The sequence below is a fragment of the Bubalus kerabau genome, chromosome 1 (genome assembly GCF_029407905.1).
Source record: "Bubalus kerabau isolate K-KA32 ecotype Philippines breed swamp buffalo chromosome 1, PCC_UOA_SB_1v2, whole genome shotgun sequence".
NCBI lineage: Eukaryota > Metazoa > Chordata > Mammalia > Artiodactyla > Bovidae > Bubalus > Bubalus kerabau.
This window is the reverse complement of record NC_073624.1, coordinates 131,374,996-131,393,509: the sequence shown is the minus strand read 5'-3', so window position 1 is coordinate 131,393,509 and position 18,514 is coordinate 131,374,996. Positions and strand designations below refer to the sequence as shown.

The 18,514-nt window shown below is 41.2% G+C and overlaps 1 protein-coding gene across 3 annotated transcripts in view; it reads right to left on the bottom strand.

Moving 5' to 3' along the window:
- The window catches only part of TBCE (tubulin folding cofactor E), a 91,508-nt gene extending 73,249 nt beyond the window's left edge, over positions 1 to 18,259 (bottom strand). Inside the window, exons 1-2 of one of the 3 annotated variants that reach the window (XM_055588704.1) lie at positions 18,115 to 18,192; positions 1,118 to 1,232 (exon numbers count right to left, since the gene is read on the bottom strand). The gene's annotated coding sequence lies outside the window, so the exon portion shown is untranslated. Of the gene's footprint in view, positions 1 to 1,117; positions 1,233 to 18,103 lie in introns of all 3 variants that reach the window. The other 2 variants (XM_055588696.1, XM_055588712.1) reach the window with 2 other exon arrangements.
- Between the last annotated feature and the right edge of the window lie 255 nt (positions 18,260 to 18,514).

The following is an 18,514-nucleotide window of genomic DNA, read 5'->3' as shown; positions in this document are numbered from 1 at the left end:
CTTCAGTTCAGTTCAGTTCAGTCACTCAGTCGTGTCCAACTCTTTGCAACCCCATGAATCGCAGCACACCAGGCCTCCCTGTCCATCACCAACTCCCGGAGTTCACCCAGACTCACGTCCATCGAGTCCGTGATGCCATCCAGCCATCTCATCCTCTGTCATCTCCTTCTCCTCCTGCCCCCAATCCCTCCCAGCATCAGAGTCTTTTCCAATGAGTCAACTCTTCGCATGAGGTGGCCAAAGTACAGGAGTTTCAGCTTTAGCATCATTCCTTCCAAAGAAATCCCAGGGCTGATCTCCTTCAGAATGGACTGGTTGGATCTCCTTGCAGTCCAAGGGACTCTCAAGAGTCTTCTCCAACACCACAGTTCAAAAGCATCAATTCTTTAGTGCTCAGCTATCTTCACAGTCCAACTCTCACAACCATACATGACCACTGGAAAAACCATAGCCTTGACTAGACAGACCTTTGTTGGCAAAGTAATGTCTCTTCTTTTGAATATGCTATCTAGGTTGGACATAACTTTCCTTCCAAGGAATTAAGCATCTTTTAATTTCACGGCTGCAGTCACCATCTGCAATGATTCAAAAAAAAAAAAAAAAAATGGTCTTGTCCCTAGGAAGGAAAGGATCCCTGCTAGAATTTAAGATCACTGAAATCGTCCATCACACCTCTGTCTTATTTTTGTGCTACTTTTACAATCTGGAGAGCAACAACCTTACTCTCCCTCTTATCGTATGATCTATAGATCTCTTCTTTCTCTCTCTCCTTTTCTCATTTATGCTTAACACTCTAATGCCAATACTCTTGGCTGCAAACAAGTATATTTATCTTCCTGATATACACTATCAATCTCACAAATCTTATGTTGGATTGTTTTGAACAAAGATATATTTCCATTCAAATAATAAGCCTATCCCAGCAAGTTTTAGTGACATTCACAGTACTGCATATATCTTCCTAGAAAGGACCCTTGAGACCACAAGTTCAGTTACTGAGCCTTTGCCACAATGTCTCTTCCTAAATAAAGTGTATGCTATCTCAAAATAAATGTTACATTCATCACCACTTTGAAATTATAATAGTTATTACACCTGCCACCAGAGTGTTACTTACTATATTAGTAAAACACACACACAGTGAAGGGACTTCTCTGTCAGTCCAGTGGTTAAAATTCTGCACTTCCCCTGCAGGCGGCACCAGTTCAATCCCTGGTTGGGGAACTGAGATCCTACACGTGGCACAGAGCGGCCGAGAACAAAACAAAAAAAGAAACACACATACTATTATACTATCATTTTTAAAGCATTTTGATAACTTTATTTCACAAAAATGATTTCGTATGAAATTCTAGGGTTTTGGTTTTTTTTTCCCCAGTTCTTTGTAAAACTTTTTTTGGCTGTGCTGGGTCTTCCCAGCTGTGTGCAGGCTTTCTCTAGCAGTGGTGAGGGGGAGCTGCTGCCTAGTTGCAGTGCTGCAGCTTATCACCGCAGTGGCTTCTCCTGTCACAGGGCACAGGCTCTAGAGTTTACGAGCTTCAGTAGTTGTGATGCGTGGGTTTCGGTCCCCCATGGCATGTGGAATCTTCCCTGACTAGGGAGCAAACCCACGTCTCCTGTACTGGCAGGCGGATTCTTAACCATTGGACCACAGGTAAATCCTGATATCCTCTTTTTTCTGTATTTAAAAATATTCTAAGGAGTTTACAGCCTTCATCAGACTGTGAAGAGGTCTTTACCTAAATAATCAATTAAGTACACTGAAGGATATGAGAGGAACAACAAAGCATACGATTGAAAATAAATCACAGAACTGGGCAAAGTACTTTCACTTTCCTTATTTTAACTGCACAATATTCTTTCAAAATTTTAGCAATTTCTCTAAAACTAACTGCTATCTTTTACAACTGGAAGAATCCTAACTTGGGAATGGCACCTAACGAAATAACAAGAGTCACCGCTATGTTGCCAAAGTGGTTTTTCCTATTTTCTGCCTCCTTTAGCCCAAACATTTTCCCCTTTTGGGAAGCGTGTTTTGTCTAGTGGGCTACCATTCCCCCACTACAGGAGTACACACACGGCCCAGGACAGCCAGTCTGATGACTCATTACCCCCATTTCTTTGCACACAGCAGTTGGTCCATGTGTGAAGATCCTTGCCCAGGCAGAGCCAATCTTCCAGGAAATGACATTGCAAAAAAACTAAACAGAAACTTCAATAATAGATCAGAAAGGAGGAGTTCTCATGCCCTGCAATCTTAGCACAGCCCAACAAGATGAAAGACTCCTTTTCCTGAAAGGCCTCAGCCAATGGAAAACCGCTGACCCTGATTATTTAGCCCTCCCAGCTTCCCTTTATAAACACTTTCTCCTTTTCATGCAGGGCAGGGACTTGCACATGGCCGTCCCAGAGCTGCAATTCCCTGCTGATCCCAAATAAAACTTATTTGGAGAGAAGTGGCAGTCTACTTGTTCTGAGTCAAAATTGGGCCCTTGAAGAGAGGATTCCTTTCTTTCTTTCTCAAAACCTTAAAACAAAAGGACCACTTAAACCTGGACAACTGAGGGACACCTTTGCCACTATGTGGGAAAAACTTGTCTAGAACAAGGCCAAACAGAAAAGCAGAGTTGACCCAGCTATGCTTAAAACCTTTCATTAGTCCAGTTCAATGAACCATGAAATTATTTGTTTTGTTCATATGAGTTTGAGCTGGGATTCTTTGTCCTGAAACTGAAAGAATACTGAAAAATAAGTAAGAATTTAGGCTACATTTGTTCCTATTTAATGTTATATGGATATTATATGCAGCCAGTTGGCTGGATAAAAATATTACATGTTAGCTATGGGAGAACTGGACAACTTAACCTCAGTTTCCCCATCTGTAAAATACAGTAATATTAGGAGTACAGGGCTGTTTTAAGAATTAAATGAGTTACTATGTGTAGAAAGGTTCAACACACAGTAAATCTATTAGTCAATTAAGATCATAAATCAGATTCTATTCAGTCATGTCCAATTCTTTGTGATCCTATGGACTGTAGCCCACCAGGCTCCTCTGTCCATGGGATTTCCCAGGAAAGAATATTAGAATGATATAGATAGATATTCTCCATAGATAGAGAAAAATATTCCATAAATCAAAAGAAATAAAGTTCAAAATAACAGAAGCTGAGGCTGGAGACAAGATGGCAGAGTAGAAGTACTTGAGCTCAACTCCTTTCATGAAAACACCAAAATCACAACAGCTGAACAACCATTGACAAAAAAGAATTGAACCTACCAAAAAAGATATTCTATACCCAAAGACAATGAGATGGTAGGAGGGGCACTTTTGCAATACAGGCAAAATCCCTTCCTCCTGGATGGGCAACTCACAAGCTGGAAAGTAATTACATCCCAGAGGTTCTCTCATAGGAGTTAGAGTTCTGAGCCCCACATCGTGGTCCCCACCCTGGGGAGTCTGGCATCAAGAGGAGTCCCCACAGTGCACACACAAGTTTTCACGTGTACTGGGACCCCCAGGGCAAAGCACCGACTCCACAGAAGCCTTGGCCAGACCTACCTGCAGGTCTCAGAAGGTCTCCTAGGGAGCAGGGGTTGGCAGTAACTCACCTTGGGGGCAAAAACACTGACTGCAGATGCCCCAACGAATACTCACCAGTGTGAACTCTCCCAAAGATCACCATTTTGGCACCAAGACCCAGGCTCCACTGCTGGGATACCTCAGGACAACCAACCAAAAAGGTGTGACACAGTCCCACCCATCAGCAGACAGGCTGCCGAGTCATCCAAAGACAACAGTCGCCTATAAACACTCCCACTGAGATGGCCCTGCCCACCAGGGGGACAAGAGCCAGCTCCACCCACCTGTGGGCAAGAACCAGTCCCTCCTGCCAGGAAGAATGCACAAGCACCAAGATAAACTTCACCCACCAGGAGGCAGACATCAGAACCAAGAAAAATTACAATCCTGCAGCCTGAGGGTCAGAGGCCACACAGAGAAAGTTAAGACAAAATGAGACATCATCAGAGAAATAAATTCTAGAGGAAGCAACAAGGTAAAACCCGAGAAGAACAACTAAGCAGAGTGGAGACAGGCAATCTACCTGAAAAAGAATTCAAAGTGATGATAGTAAAGATGGTCCAAGATCCCAGAAGAAGACTAGGGGCACAGACTAAGAGGGTACAACAAACATTTAATAAAGAGCTAGAAGCTTTAAAGAACAAACTGAGATGAACAATACAATAACTGCAATCAAAAGGACACTAAAAGGAATAAACAGAGTAAATGAGACAGAAGAACAAGTAAGTGAGCTGGAAGGCAGAGACTGATGGAAATCAGTGCTGTGGAACAGAATAAAGAATGAAAACAAATGAGGACAGTCTAGGAGACCTCTGCTGCTGCTACTAAGTCGCTTCAGTCGTGTCTGACTCTGTGTGACCCCATAGGCGGCAGTCCACCAGGCTCCCCCGTCCCTGGGATTCTCCAGGCAAGAACACTGGAGTGGGTTGCCATTGCCTTCTCCAATGCATGAAAGTGAAAAATGAAAGTGAAGTCTCTCAGTCATGTCTGACTCTTCACAACCCCATGGACTGCAGCCTACCAGGCTCCTCCATCCATGGGATTTTCCAGGCAAGAGTACTGGAGTGGGTTGCCATTGCCTTCTCCGAGGAGACCTCTGGGACAGCAATAAATGCACCAACATCTGCAGCAGAGGAGTCCTAGAAGGAAGAGAGAGAGAAAAGGCCTGGGAAAATATCTGAAGAGATAATAGCGAAAACTTTCCTAACATGGAAAAAGAAACACTCAAGTCCAGGAAGTGAAAAGAGTGCCAAATAGGATTAACCCAAGGAAGAACACACTGAGACACATGTTCATCAAACTGACAAAAAGAAAATATTAAAAGCAACAATAACATAGAAGGGAATCCCCATAGGGTAACAGCTGATTTTTCAGCAGAAACTCTGCAGGCCAGAAGAGACTGGCACAATATATTTAAAGTAACGAAAAGGAAAAACCTACAATCAAGAATACTTTTAACCAGCAAGGCTCTTGTTAAGGTTTGCCAGAGAAATCAAAAAATTCAGAGACAAGCAAAAAGAAAAAAAAAGCTAAGTGAATTCAGCACCACGAAACCAGTTTTACAACAAATGTTAAAGAACTTTTCCATATGGAAAAGAAAATGCTACAATTAGAAACAAAAAAATTATAAAAGAGGAAGTTCACTGCTAAAGGCAAACATATAGTAAAGGTAGGAAAATATTCACACATAAATATGGTATCAAGATCAGCAATCAAGAGAAGAGAAGACTTCAGATGCAGAATATTAGGAACACATTTGAAATTAAGTGACCAGCAACTTAAAACAATCTAGTATAGTAGACTGCTATATCAAAACCTCATGGTGGGAATTCTCCAGTGGTCCAGTGGTTACCACTCTGTTTTCACTGCAGTGGGTCCAGGTTTGATCCTTGGTCAGGCAACTAAGATCCCACAGCCAAATGGCGTGGCCAAAAAATAAAACAAAACAAAAAACCTCACAGTAACCACAATCTGAAAACTTACAATAAATTATACACAAAAAGAAAAAGGAATCCGAACACAACACTAAAGTCAGTCACCAAATCACAGGAGAACAAAAGAGCAAGGAAAGAAAACAGACCTACAAAAACGAATCCAATGTATACCTGTGGCGGATTCATTTTGATATTTGGCAAAACTAATACAGTTATGTAAAGTTTAAAAATAAAATAAAATTAAAAAAAAAAACAAACAAATCCAAAACAATTTAACAAAATGGCAATAAGAAATACATATTACTAATTATCTTAAACAAAAAAGGATTAAATGCTCCAACCAAAAGACACACTGGCTGAATGAATACAAAAATGAGACCCTTATATATGCTCTCTACAAAAGATACACTTCACATCTAGGGACACATACAGACTGAAAGTGAGGAGATGGAAAAAGGCTTTCTATGCAAATGGAAACCAAAAGAAAGCTGGATAAGCAATACTCAAATCAGACAAAATAAACTTTAAAATAAAGACTGCTATGAGAGACAAAGAAAGACACTACATAATGATCAAGGCATTAGTCCAAGAACAAGAAAAAACAATTGTAAATATATATGCATCCAACACGTGAGTACCTCAAGAATTATGACAAACGTTAAGAGACATAAATGGAGTAATTGACAATAACACAATAACAGTGGGGGAATTTAATACCCCACTTACATCAACAGACAGACCATTCAGACAGAAAAATCAATAAGGAAACACAAGACTTAAACGACACATTAGGAGGAGAAGACACATAGGAGAAGGGGGTGACAGGATGAGGTGGTTGGGTGGCATCATCAACTCAATGGACATGAGTTGGAGCAAACTCCTGGAGATAGTGAAGGACAGGGAAACCTGGCGTGCTGCAGTCCACGGGGTTGCAAAGAGTCGGACACAACTGAGCGACTGGACAACAACATAGAGCATTCCATGCAAAAGCAGCAGAATACACATTCTTTTCAAGTGAACATGGAACATTGACCAGGACTGACCACATACTGAGCCACAAAGCAAGCCTTGATAAATTTAAGAAAGCTGAAATTGTATCAGGCATCTTTTCTAACCACAACGCTATGAGATTAGAAATCAACTGCAAGGGGAAAAAAAAAAAACTGTAAAGCAACATGGAGGCTAAACAATATGCTACTAAATGACCAATGGATCACTGAAGAAATCAAAGAGGAAATTAAAAAATACCCAGAGACAAATGAAAACAAAAACATGATCCAAAGTCTATGAGACACAGTAAAAGCAGTTCTAGGAAGGAAGTTGTCTGAATGTTGAGCTTTAAGCCAACTTTTTCACTCTCCTCTTTCATCAAGAGTCTATTTAGTTCCTCTTCACTTTCTGCCATAAGGGTGGTGTCATCTGCACATCTGAGGTTATTGATATTTCTCCTGGCAAACTTGATTCCAGCTTGTGCTTCCTCCAGCCCAGCGTTTCTCTTGATGTACTCTGCACATAAGTTAAATAAGCAGGGTGACAATATACAGCCTTGACGTACTTTTTCCCTATTTGGAACCAGTCTGTTGTTCCATGTCCAGTTCTAACTGTAAATGAAGATCATGGCATCTGGTCCCAACACTTGATGGGAAATAGATGGAGAAACAGTGGAAACAGTGTTATTTTAACACTTTATTTTTTGGGGCTCCAAAATCACTGCAGATGGTGACTGCAGCCATGAAATTAAAAGACGCTTACTCCTTGGAAGGAAAGTTATGACCAACCTAGATAGCATATTCAAAAGCAGAGACATTACTTTGCCAACAAAGGTCCGTCTAGTCAAGGCTATGGTTTTTCCAGTGGTCATGTATGGATGTGAGAGTTGGACTGTGAAGAAAGCTGAGCGCCGAAGAATTGATGCTTTTGAACTATGGTGTTGGAGAAGATTCTTGAGAGTCCCTTGGACTGCAAGGAGATCCAACCAGTCCATTCTGAAGGAGATCAGCCCTGGGATTTCTTTGGAAGGAACGATGCTAAAGCTGAAACTCCAGTACTTTGGCCACCTCATGCGAAGAGTTGACTCATTGGAAAAGACTCTGATGCTGGGAGGGATTGGGGGCAGGAAGAGAAGGGGACGACAGAGGATGAGATGGCTGGATGGCATCACCGACTCGATGGACGTGAGTCTGAGTGAACTCCAGGAGTTGGTGATGGACAGGGAGGCCTGGCGTGCTGCGATTCATGGGGTCGCAAAGAGTTGGACACGACTGAGCAACTGAACTGGACACTGACTGAGGAGGGAAGTTTATGGCCATACAATCTTACTTCAGGAAAAAAGAAAAATCCCAAATAAACAACCTACACGTACATCTAAAGCAACTAGATAAGGAAGAACAAATTCTAAAGTTAGTAGAAGGAAAGAAATCATAAATATCAGAGCAGAAATAAATGAAATACAGACAAGGAAAACAATAGAAAAGATCAATGACACTAAATGCTGGTTCTTTGAAAAGACAAACAGACCTGATAAACCTTTAGCCAGACTCATCAGGAAAAAATGGGAGAGGGTTCAAGTCAATAGAATCAGAAATGAAAATTGAGGAGTTAGAACTACCACCACAGAAATAAAAAAGATCATGAGAGACTACTAAACCAAATATATATATATATATATATGCCAATAAAATGAACAACATAGAAGAAATGGACAAATTCTTGGAAAGGTATAATCTTCTGAGACTGAACCAGGAAGAAACAGAAAATATAAACAGACCTATCACAAGGACTGAAATTAAAATAATGATTAAAAGACTTTCAATAAACAGGGACTTCCCTGGTAAGATAAGACTATCCCTTATCCCTGGATAAGACTCTGCACTCAATGCAGGGGCCCAGGTTCAATCCCTGCTCAGTGAACGAGAACCATGAGCCACAACCAAGAGCTGGTGCGGCCTAAATAAATAAAAATTTCAAAAAGAAAAAAACTCTCTACAAACAAAAGTCCAGGACAAGATGGCTTCACAGAAGAATTCTATCACACATTTAGGAAAGAGTTAATACCTCCTGCAGTACAGGAGGGACTAGAGGCAGTTGGGCGGGGCAGGAGTGTCGAGCAGCACAGAGGAGATATCCCATGTCCAAGGTCAGGAGCGGAGGCCATGGGGACATACCCCAAGTCCAAGATAAGCAGCAGCGGCTTCGCTTTCCTGGAGCAGCCGTGAAGAGAAACACCACGTCCAAGGTAAGAGAAACCCAAGTAAGATGGTAGGCGCTGAGGGAGGGCATAAGAGGGCAGACAGGCTGAAACCACAATCACAGACAATTAGCCAATCTGATCACACGGACCACGGCCTTGTGTAACTCAATGAAACTAAGCCATGCCATGTGGGGCCACCCAAGACGGACGGGTCATGGTGGAGAGGTCTGACAGAATGTGGTCCACTGGAGAAGGGAATGGCAAACCACTTCAGTATTCTTGCCTTGAGAACCCAAGAACAGTATGAAAAGGCAAAAAGATAGGACACTGAAAGATGAATTCCCCAGGATGGTAGGTGCCCAATATGATACTGGAGATCAGTGGAGAGATGACTCCAGAAAGAATGAAGGGATGGAGCCAAAGCAAAAACAATACCCAGCTGTGGATGTGACTGGTGATAGAAGCAAGGTCCAATGCTGTAAAGAGCAATATGGCATAGGAACCTGGAATGTCAGGTCCATGAATCAAGGCAAATTGGAAGTGGTCAAACAGGAGAGTGAAAGTCAACATTCTAGGAATCAGCAAACTAAAATGTGCTGGAATGGGTGAATTTAACTCAGATGACCATTATATCTACTACTCTGGGCAGGAATCCCTTAGAAGAAATGGAGTAGCCATCATGGTCAACAAAAGAGTCTGAAATGCAGTACTTGGATGCAATCTCAAAAACGACAGAATGATCTCTGTTCGTTTCCAAGGCAAACCATTCAATATCATGGTAATCCAAGCCTATGCCCCACCAGTAAAGCTGAAGAAGCTGAAGTTGGACAGTTCTATGAAGACCTACAAGACCTTTTAGAACTAACATCCAAAAAAGATGTCCTTTTCATTATAGGGGACTGGAATGCAAAAGTACAAAGTCAGGAAACACCTGGAGTAACAGGCAAATTTGGCCTTGGAGTACGGAATGAAACAGGGCAAAGACTAATAGAGTTCTGCCAAGAGAACACACTGGTCATAGCAAACACCCTCTTCCAACAACATAAAAGAAGACTTTACACATGGACATCACAAGATGGCCAACACTGAAATCATACTGATTATATTCTTTGCAGCCAAAGATGGAGAAGCTCTATACACTCAGTAAAAACAAGACGGGAGCTGACTGTGGCTCAGATCATGAACTCTTTATTGCTAAATTCAGACTTAAATTGAGGAAAGTGGGGAAAACCACTAGACCATTCAGGTATGACCTAAATCAAATCCCTTATGATTATACAGTGGAAGTGAGAAGTAGATTTAAGGGACTAGATCTGATAGACAGAGTGCCTGATGAACTATGGAATGAGGTTTGTGATACTGTACAGGGGACAGGGATCAAGACCATCCACAGGAAAAAGAAAAATGGCTGTCTGAGGAGGCTTTACAAATAGCTGTGAAAAGAAGAGAAGCGAAAAGCAAAGGAGAAAAAGAAAGATACAAGCATCTGAATGCAGAGTTCCAAAGACTAGCAAGGAGAGATAAGAAGGCCTTCCTCAGCGATCAATGCAAACAAATAGAGGAAAACAACAGAATGGGAAAGACTAGAGATCTCTTCAAGAAAATTAGAGATACCAAGGGAACATTTCATGCAAAGATGGGCTCAATAAAGGACAGAAATGGTATGGACCTGACAGAAGGAGAAGATATTAAGAAGAGATGGCAAGAATACACAGAAGAACTGTACAAAAAAGATCTTCACAACCCAGATAATCATGATGGTGTAATCACTGACCTAGAGCCACACATCCTGGAATGTGAAGTCAAGTGGGCCTTAGGAAGCATCACTACAAACAAAGCTAGTGGAGGTGACAGAATTCCAGTTGAGCTATTTCAAATCCTGAAAGATGATGCTGTGAAAGTGCTGCACTCAACATGCAAGTGGCCACAGGACTGGAAAAGGTCAGTTTTCATTCCAATCCCAAAGAAAGGCAATGCCAAAGAATGCTCAAACTACCACACAATTGCACTCATCTCACACGCTAGTAAATGCTCAAAATTCTCCAAGCCAGGCTTCAGCACTATGCGAACTGTGAACTTCCTGATGTTCAAGCTGGTTTTAGTAAAGGTAGAGGAACCAGAGATCAAATTGCCAACATCTGCTGGATCATGGAAAAAGCAAGAGAGTTCCAGGAAAACATCTATTTCTGCTTTATTGACTATGCCAAAGCCTTTGACTGTGTGGATCGCAATAAACTGTGGAAAATTCTGAGAGAGATGGGAATACCAGACCACCTGACCTGACTCTTGAAAAACCTGTATGCAGGTCAGGAGGCAACAGTTAGAACTGGACATGGAAAAATAGACTGGTTCCAAGTAGGAAAAGGAGTACATCAAGGCTGTATATCGTCACCCTGCTTATTTAACTTCTATGCAGAGTACATCATGAGAAACGCTGGGCTGGAAGAAGCACAAGCTGGAATCAAGATTGCCAGGAGAAATATCAATAACCTCAGATATGCAGATGACACCACCCTTATGGCAGAAAGTGAAGAGGAACTAAAAAGCCTCTTGATGAAGGTGAAAGAGGAGAGTGAAAAAGTTGGCTTAAAGCTCAACATTCAGAAAACTACAATCAAGGCATCCGGTCCATCACTTCATGGCAAATAGATAGGGGAACAGTGGAAACAGTGACAGACTTTATTTTGGGGGGCTCCAAAATCACTGCAGATGGTGACTCCAGCCATGAAATTAAAAGATGCTTACAAAAAAAAAAAAAAAAGATGCTTACTCCTTGGAAGGGAAGTTATGACCAACCTAGACAGCATATTAAAAAGCAAAGAATTTAGTTTGCCAACAAAGGTTCGTGTAGTCAAGGATATGGTTTTTCCAATAGTCATGTATGGATGTGAGAGTTGGACTATATGGAAAGCTGAGTGTCGAAGAATCAATGCTTTTGAGCTGTGGTGTTGGAGAAGACTCTTGAGAGTCCCTTGGCCTGCAAGGAGATCCAACCAGTCCATCCTAAAGGAGATCAGTCCTGGGTGATCATTGGAAGGTCTGATGTTGAAGCTGAAACTGCAATATTTTGGCCACCTGATGTGAAGATCTGATTCATTGGAAAAGACCCTGTGACAGTTGCTGAGTCGTGTCCAATTCTTACCATACATATGAAATCATAAAGATGCTGCCAGAAAACTACTCAGCTAGTTAATGCACTTGGTAAAGTTGCAGGATATGAAATTCATACACAGAAGGGCTTCTCTGGCAGTCCAGTGGTTACGACTCCGTGCTCCCACTGCCAGGGGCATGGGCTTAATCCCTGGTTGAGGAAGCTACGATCACATGTGCTGTGCAGCACATCCAAAAAACACAAACAAACATACAAAGAAATCTAAATTAATACGCAAAAGTCTGTTGCATTCTATACACTAGTGAAAGAGAAATTAAGGAAATAATCCCATTTATCACAACATCAAAAGAATAAAATACCTAGGAATAAAACTACTAAAGGAGGCAAAAGACCTGTACTCTAAAAACTATATGATGATGATGAAAGGAACTGAAGATGGGGGTGGGGGGGGGCAGTGGGAGAAAAAGAAAAAATTGAAGATGACACATAAAAATATACCATGTTCTTGGATTGAAGAATCAATTCAATTAAAATGACTATACTACCCAAGGCAATCTTCACACTCAATGCAATCCCCATCAAATTACCAATGGCATCTTTCACAGAACTAGAACAAAAATTTTTGAAATCTGTATGGAAACACAGAAGACCAATAATAGCTAAAATGATCCTGAGAGAGAAAAACAAAGGTGGAAGAATCAGGCTCCCTGACTGTATAAAATGCTATAGCAATTAAAAGAGTACAGATGGCACTGGCATAAAAACAGCAATAGAGAACAACAGACCCGGACAGAAAGTCCAGGAACAGAGGTCTCCCTGATGGCTCAGTGGTGAAGAACCCACCTGCCAATGCAGCGTTTGATCCTTGGTCCAGGAAGACCCCACATGCTGCAGTGCAACTTAGTCCATGCAACACAGCAACTGAGCCAGCGCACCACAACAACAGAGACCACCGCAATGAGAAGCCTGTGCACCCCAACCAGAGAGAAGCCCCTGTCACCACAGCTAAAGAAGAGCCCATTCAGCAACAAAGATTCAGCAGGGCCAAAAATCAAAAAAAAGCTTTTGCAGAGCAAAAGAAATCATAAACAAAACGAAAAGACAACCCACAAAATGGGAGAAAATATTTGCAAATGAGACAACTGACAAGGGATTAATCTCCAAAATATACAAACAGTTCATGCAGCTTTATGTATTAAAAAAAAAAGTCCAATCAAAAAATTGGCAGAAGATCTAAATAGACATTTCTCCAAAGACACACATATGGCCAAAAAGCACATGAAAAGAGGCTCAACATCTCTAATTATTAGAGAAATGCAAATCAAAATTATGAGGTATCACCTCACAGCTATCAGCATGGCCATCAAAGAGTCTACAAACAGGGATTTCCCAGGTAGTCCCGTGGTTAAGAATGGGCCTGTCAATGCAGGTGACATGGGTTTGATCCCCGGTCTGGGAAGATCCCACATGCCGCAGAGCAACTAAGCCCATGTGCCACAACTACTAAGCCCGTGTGCTGCACGTCATGAAGCCCACACACCCTAGAGGCCACGCTCTGCTACAAGAAAAGCCACCACAATGAGGTCTATGCACTGCAACCGGAGAAAGCCCACAGGCAGCAACAAAGACTCAGCACAGCCAAAACTAAATACATAAATATATATTTTTAAAGTCTACAAACAATAAATGCTAGAGAGGGTGTGGAGAAAAGGGAACCTCCCGACACTGTTGCTGGGAATGTAAATTGGTACAATTATAGAGAACAGTATGGAGTTTCCTTTAAAAAACTAAAAATAAGCCTATCATATGATCAAGCAATGCCACTCCTGGAATGGATCTGGCTGTCCTCAGTTGTGTCTGACTCTTTGCGACTGTATGGACTGTAGCCCACCAGGCTCCTCTGTCCATGGGATTTCCCAAGCAAGAATACTGGAAAGGGTTGTCATTTCCTCCTCCAGGGGTCTTTCCTGTTCCAGGGACTGAACCTGTGTCTCCTGCGTCTCCTGCACTGGCAGGCAGATTTTTCACCACTGAGCCTCCTGGAAAGCCCATGTATATGGAAAAAACTATAATTTGAAAAGATATATGCATACAATGTTCATAGCAGCACTATTTCAGTTCAGTTGCTCAGTTGTGTCCAACTCTTTGTGACCCCATGGACTGCAGCATGCCAGGCTTCCCTGTTCATCACCAACTCTCAGAGCTTGCCATAACTCATGGCCATTAAGCCGGTGATGCCATCCAACCACTTCAGTCAAGACACGGAAGCAACCTAAATGACCACTGACAGAGGAATGGATAAATGAGATGTGGTACATATAGGCAACGGAGTATTATTCAGCCATAAAAAAGGATGAAACAGTGCCGCTTGCAGTAACATGGATGAACCTATATATCATCAAACTAAGTCAGACAGAAATACTATATCTTATATCCTGTGTGGAATCTAAAAATACAATGATACAAATGAACTTATTTACAAAACAAAAACAGAACTCCAGACTCTGTAAGTAAACTTATGGTTACCAGAGGGGAAAGGAAGGGGGAGAGAGAAAGAAGAATCTGAAAAAGGACATACGTATAACTGAATCAGGTGCTATACGCCTGAAACTAATACAACACTGTAAATCAACTAAACTCTTATATAAAATAAAAATTTAATTAAAAAAAAAAAAGAATAATGGTAGTTGACATGGGGAAGTCTAATTCCAGTGAGCCTCTTCCACCCATAGGTACTGATTCAGTTACCACATCTCCTACCTTGTTTAGCCACCAACGGATCCAAAACGATGTTTGATGCCCAACAGAAAAAGTGAGAACACTGGCACTTTGTGAATTAATTTTAGAAAAAAGCTTTTCAATATGTATTGTTATCTTTCTAAACGTATTTGCTGTATCTTTTCTGCTATTTGTTCAAAATTGTATTAAAATAATTTAGCATGAGGTCTGAAGTATCATTCACACACTGATATTTATCAAGTAGAAAACAACATCAATAGGAAACATGCTGCACTGAGATGCAGGAGCTCTAGGTAGTAATCCTGGTTCAGGCACTTACAAGCTATGAATTCTGACACTCATTAACCTTTCTGTCACCAAGATTATAAGGAGAAGACAGTCTCTTGTAAGGAACTTAAGAGTTTAATTAGGAGAGATAACTAACAGTAAACAATTAAGACCTAGAATTAGTAATGTAAGGATCAAATTCAGTAACTGTGAAGAAACACGAGGGTTAAGAGTGAGACAGACTCCATGTGGAAACCATTCTGATTTAAGCTGATGGAAATCTGCAGCAGAAATTGAGAACAAGCTTTCCAGGTTGTGAAACCTGATAGGGTTTCACTGATTGGAGATTCAGGATGGGAAACTACAGAAAGTGGGAATACAACACTTTTGAATAGTATGGGCAAAAAAGACCACCTAAAATGTAACAACTTCTGAGTTTTAATAGCCCAATTTTAAAGAAACCCACCTGTGGTCCTTTATAAAAAGAAATTTAATTGTTGTAAAATAAACATACCATAAAATTTATTACCTTAACCATTTTTAAGTGCACAGTTTAATGGCATTACATACATTAACCCACCGCTGTGCAACCAATCACCAAAATTTTTTTGTCTTGCAAAACTGAAAATCTATATCCATTAAACAACTCCCATAACCTCCTCTCCCCAGCTCCCACCTTCCATTTCTATTAACTTGCCTACTCTAAATATGTCAGAGAAGTCAAAGCATACAGTTATCTTTTGGTGACCAGCTTACTTCACTTAGCATAATGTCCTGCTGTCCCCTATGCACATCATACCTGATGTCAAAGACCACGTCAAAGTTCTACTACATCCTCACAATATTCCTTGGCCCTCACACACTGAATTGTCTCACATCATTTTAAGTAGTGCCTCCAAAAAGCTTTAGGTTTCTGAAGAGGCTGCAGACATGTTCTCTCTCTCAAACACCAATGACTTAAATCCACACCAAACCTACAATTTTTATGACACAGCTATACAACTATATGAAACAGAACTAATAAAATGAATGAACCAGGTTGTGCCTTTTCTCCACATACTTTCAAATACTACCAAATCTTCCCATATAACTCTTCCACAAATTCATTCCATCTGCTCCTAATAACCAGCAAACTGTTAAAATTCCCTTTCTGGTAGTCTCTACCTACTTTCTGGGCAATATTCATTTCATAATAATATCTACCATATTTTCTAGTGGACTCTTTTGCACATTTCAGAGCAAAAAGGTAAGGGAGGAAAAGTATTGTATATTTAAAAACAAAACTTTGATTGCTAAGTATACAGTAAATATTTTATTAATGTATATGACAAATTTACTTTGTAATAAACCAAAAAGGAAAAAAATAAAGACCACCAGAAAATAGTAACAACTACTAGTTTTATTGAACATTTACATCTTACAAAAATAAATACTGAGCTGATCCAGGAAGCCTGTTAAAAAACCAGTAACTTACAGGTAAAAACAATACAGTTTTGCAAAGCTTTCCGATCAGTTTCAATTATGCACAGTAAAATTAAAATTAACATTAATTTTAAACCAGAATAAAATTAAAATTAACCACTGTAAGAACAGGAAATAAAGTATATAGAATAATGTATCTTCAAACAAGTAGAAGGAAAAAGAGAAGATAAAACAAAACCTCAATTCAAAAAAAGGCAAGGAAAGAGAAAGAAAAAGGGCAGAGAGTACAAATTATAAAATGGCAAAAAAAGGTTTTTCAACAATTATAAAGCCCACTAAAAGCTAGGTATTGTTTTAAGCACTAGGGATACAGCTGTAAACAAAATACAGAAAAATACCAGCTCTCATAAATAAGCTTCTATGGTTGTGGGGTAAACATTGCTGAGCCAGAGAAATGAACCAATCCCACAGCAGGTCATATGGTGATACGCAGGAGGAGGATGGGTACAATAGAAATGTAAGGGAAGGCTATGCCAGGGAAGTCGTCATTGAAAAGGTAAAGTTAAAAAAAAAATATGAAGGAGGTAAGGGATTAAGCCCTGTGGACATTCAGACAAAGGAATTGCAAGTGTGAATATCTTGAGGTTAGGATGTGCCTGAGACACCAGAGTAAAGGGGGAGAGGAGCTGGAGATTAGATCAGAGATATAGCAAAGGCGGGATCAGAAAGCACCTTGAGGGTCATTCTAAAGAATCTGGCTTTTAATCTGAGTGAAATGGAAAGTCCATGGAGAGTTCTGTGAAAGGGAGATAATCTGATTTTTTTTTTTTTTTTTAAGAAGAATCACTAGATGTGATGGAAAGGCTGAAATAAGAAAAAGCAGACTGGTTAGGTGTCTACTGCAGGAATCCAGGTGAAAGATAGCTGCAAATTCGATAAGGGGAGGTGATAAGAAGGGCTTGGGCCTCTGGATAGATTCTGAAGGCTGAGTTCTTGGATTTGTTGCTGACAGGTTAAATGTGTGTGAGAAAGAGATGAGTCAAGGATGACTCAAAAGGTTGTGGCTTGAACAAATATCTCAGAAATGACTTTGAATATAAGTATAGTAAGACTGCCAGTCAAAATGCACAGACTGTCCACTTAGATTAAAAAAAAAAAAACCCAGCAATATGCTATTTTATTATAAACGTATACAAAAAGGTTAAAACTAAAAAAGATGAAAAAAGCTGAGACAAATAACAAACAACAGTCCTCATGGCTATATTAACGCGAGACAAAAGAGAAATCTGTACTCTTAATCTGTCTACTCTTTCTGTAACAGTTTGGCATTTGTGAGTCCTGTTTTCACAACGGGACTGTAGTTTCTTTAGGGACAGGGATACCACACCCTCATCTGGATCCACCCACAACCTAGAACAGTCCTCTTGTCAGTAGTCAACAGTAGGTAAAACTTGTAAATACGTTCTCCACCCACTTAACATTATTTCTCCTACATCATAAATGCTATAGGATTTGAAAGGTCAGAGTTGGTTCTCTAACCTGACACCAAGTCGTGGGTCGCCTGTACCATTTTCACCTATTTCCAAGTTACAAGTCAACAGGCTTTTCCGTGAAGTGCAATGCAGTGTGCCCCGCTCGCCCGCAGCCAGGCCCGAGACCCCGCCCGCCCCCGCGAATGCAGGGGGATTCGGTCCAAGACTTAAGTGCAGATGGATTCGGTCAAAGCCTCAAGAAGCAGACTACGCCCGGCAATCTGGGAAGTTTCTAAGAAAGGGAAAAAAGACCGAGAGCCCTGCACGGTTGCACTGGTCACGAGCCAGCTAACACTGCATGGTTCCTCCGCTACCCAGACTCACCCCAAGCTCACCTGCCTGCAGCCAGCCAGGGTGATCTGAGCGACAGCCCCTGGCACGCGCTTTGCCCCAAGGCAGCTTCCGGCTCTGGTCGGAAGTGCTCCTTTAGGAAGACAGGAAGTCCCGCCCCCGGGGACGGGAGCTGCGGCAGCTGAATCTCAGCGCTGTGCTCAAGAGTCTGGGTAGCCGGAGGTGTGGTCAGCCCGCCCAAACCCAGCCAAACACTCGGCCCCTGGGCTGACCCCGCGATGCCCCCGAAACTTGGGATGACGGAAAGAAGGATCGAGCTCTTTCCAGTTTACTAGTTATCACGGAAGCGAGTTACAAGTCCCGTATGAGATTCAGTTCCATGTTCGTGGGGAATTTACCACATAGGAAACCTGTGGTGGTCATAGAAAAGAAACTAGTGTTGAT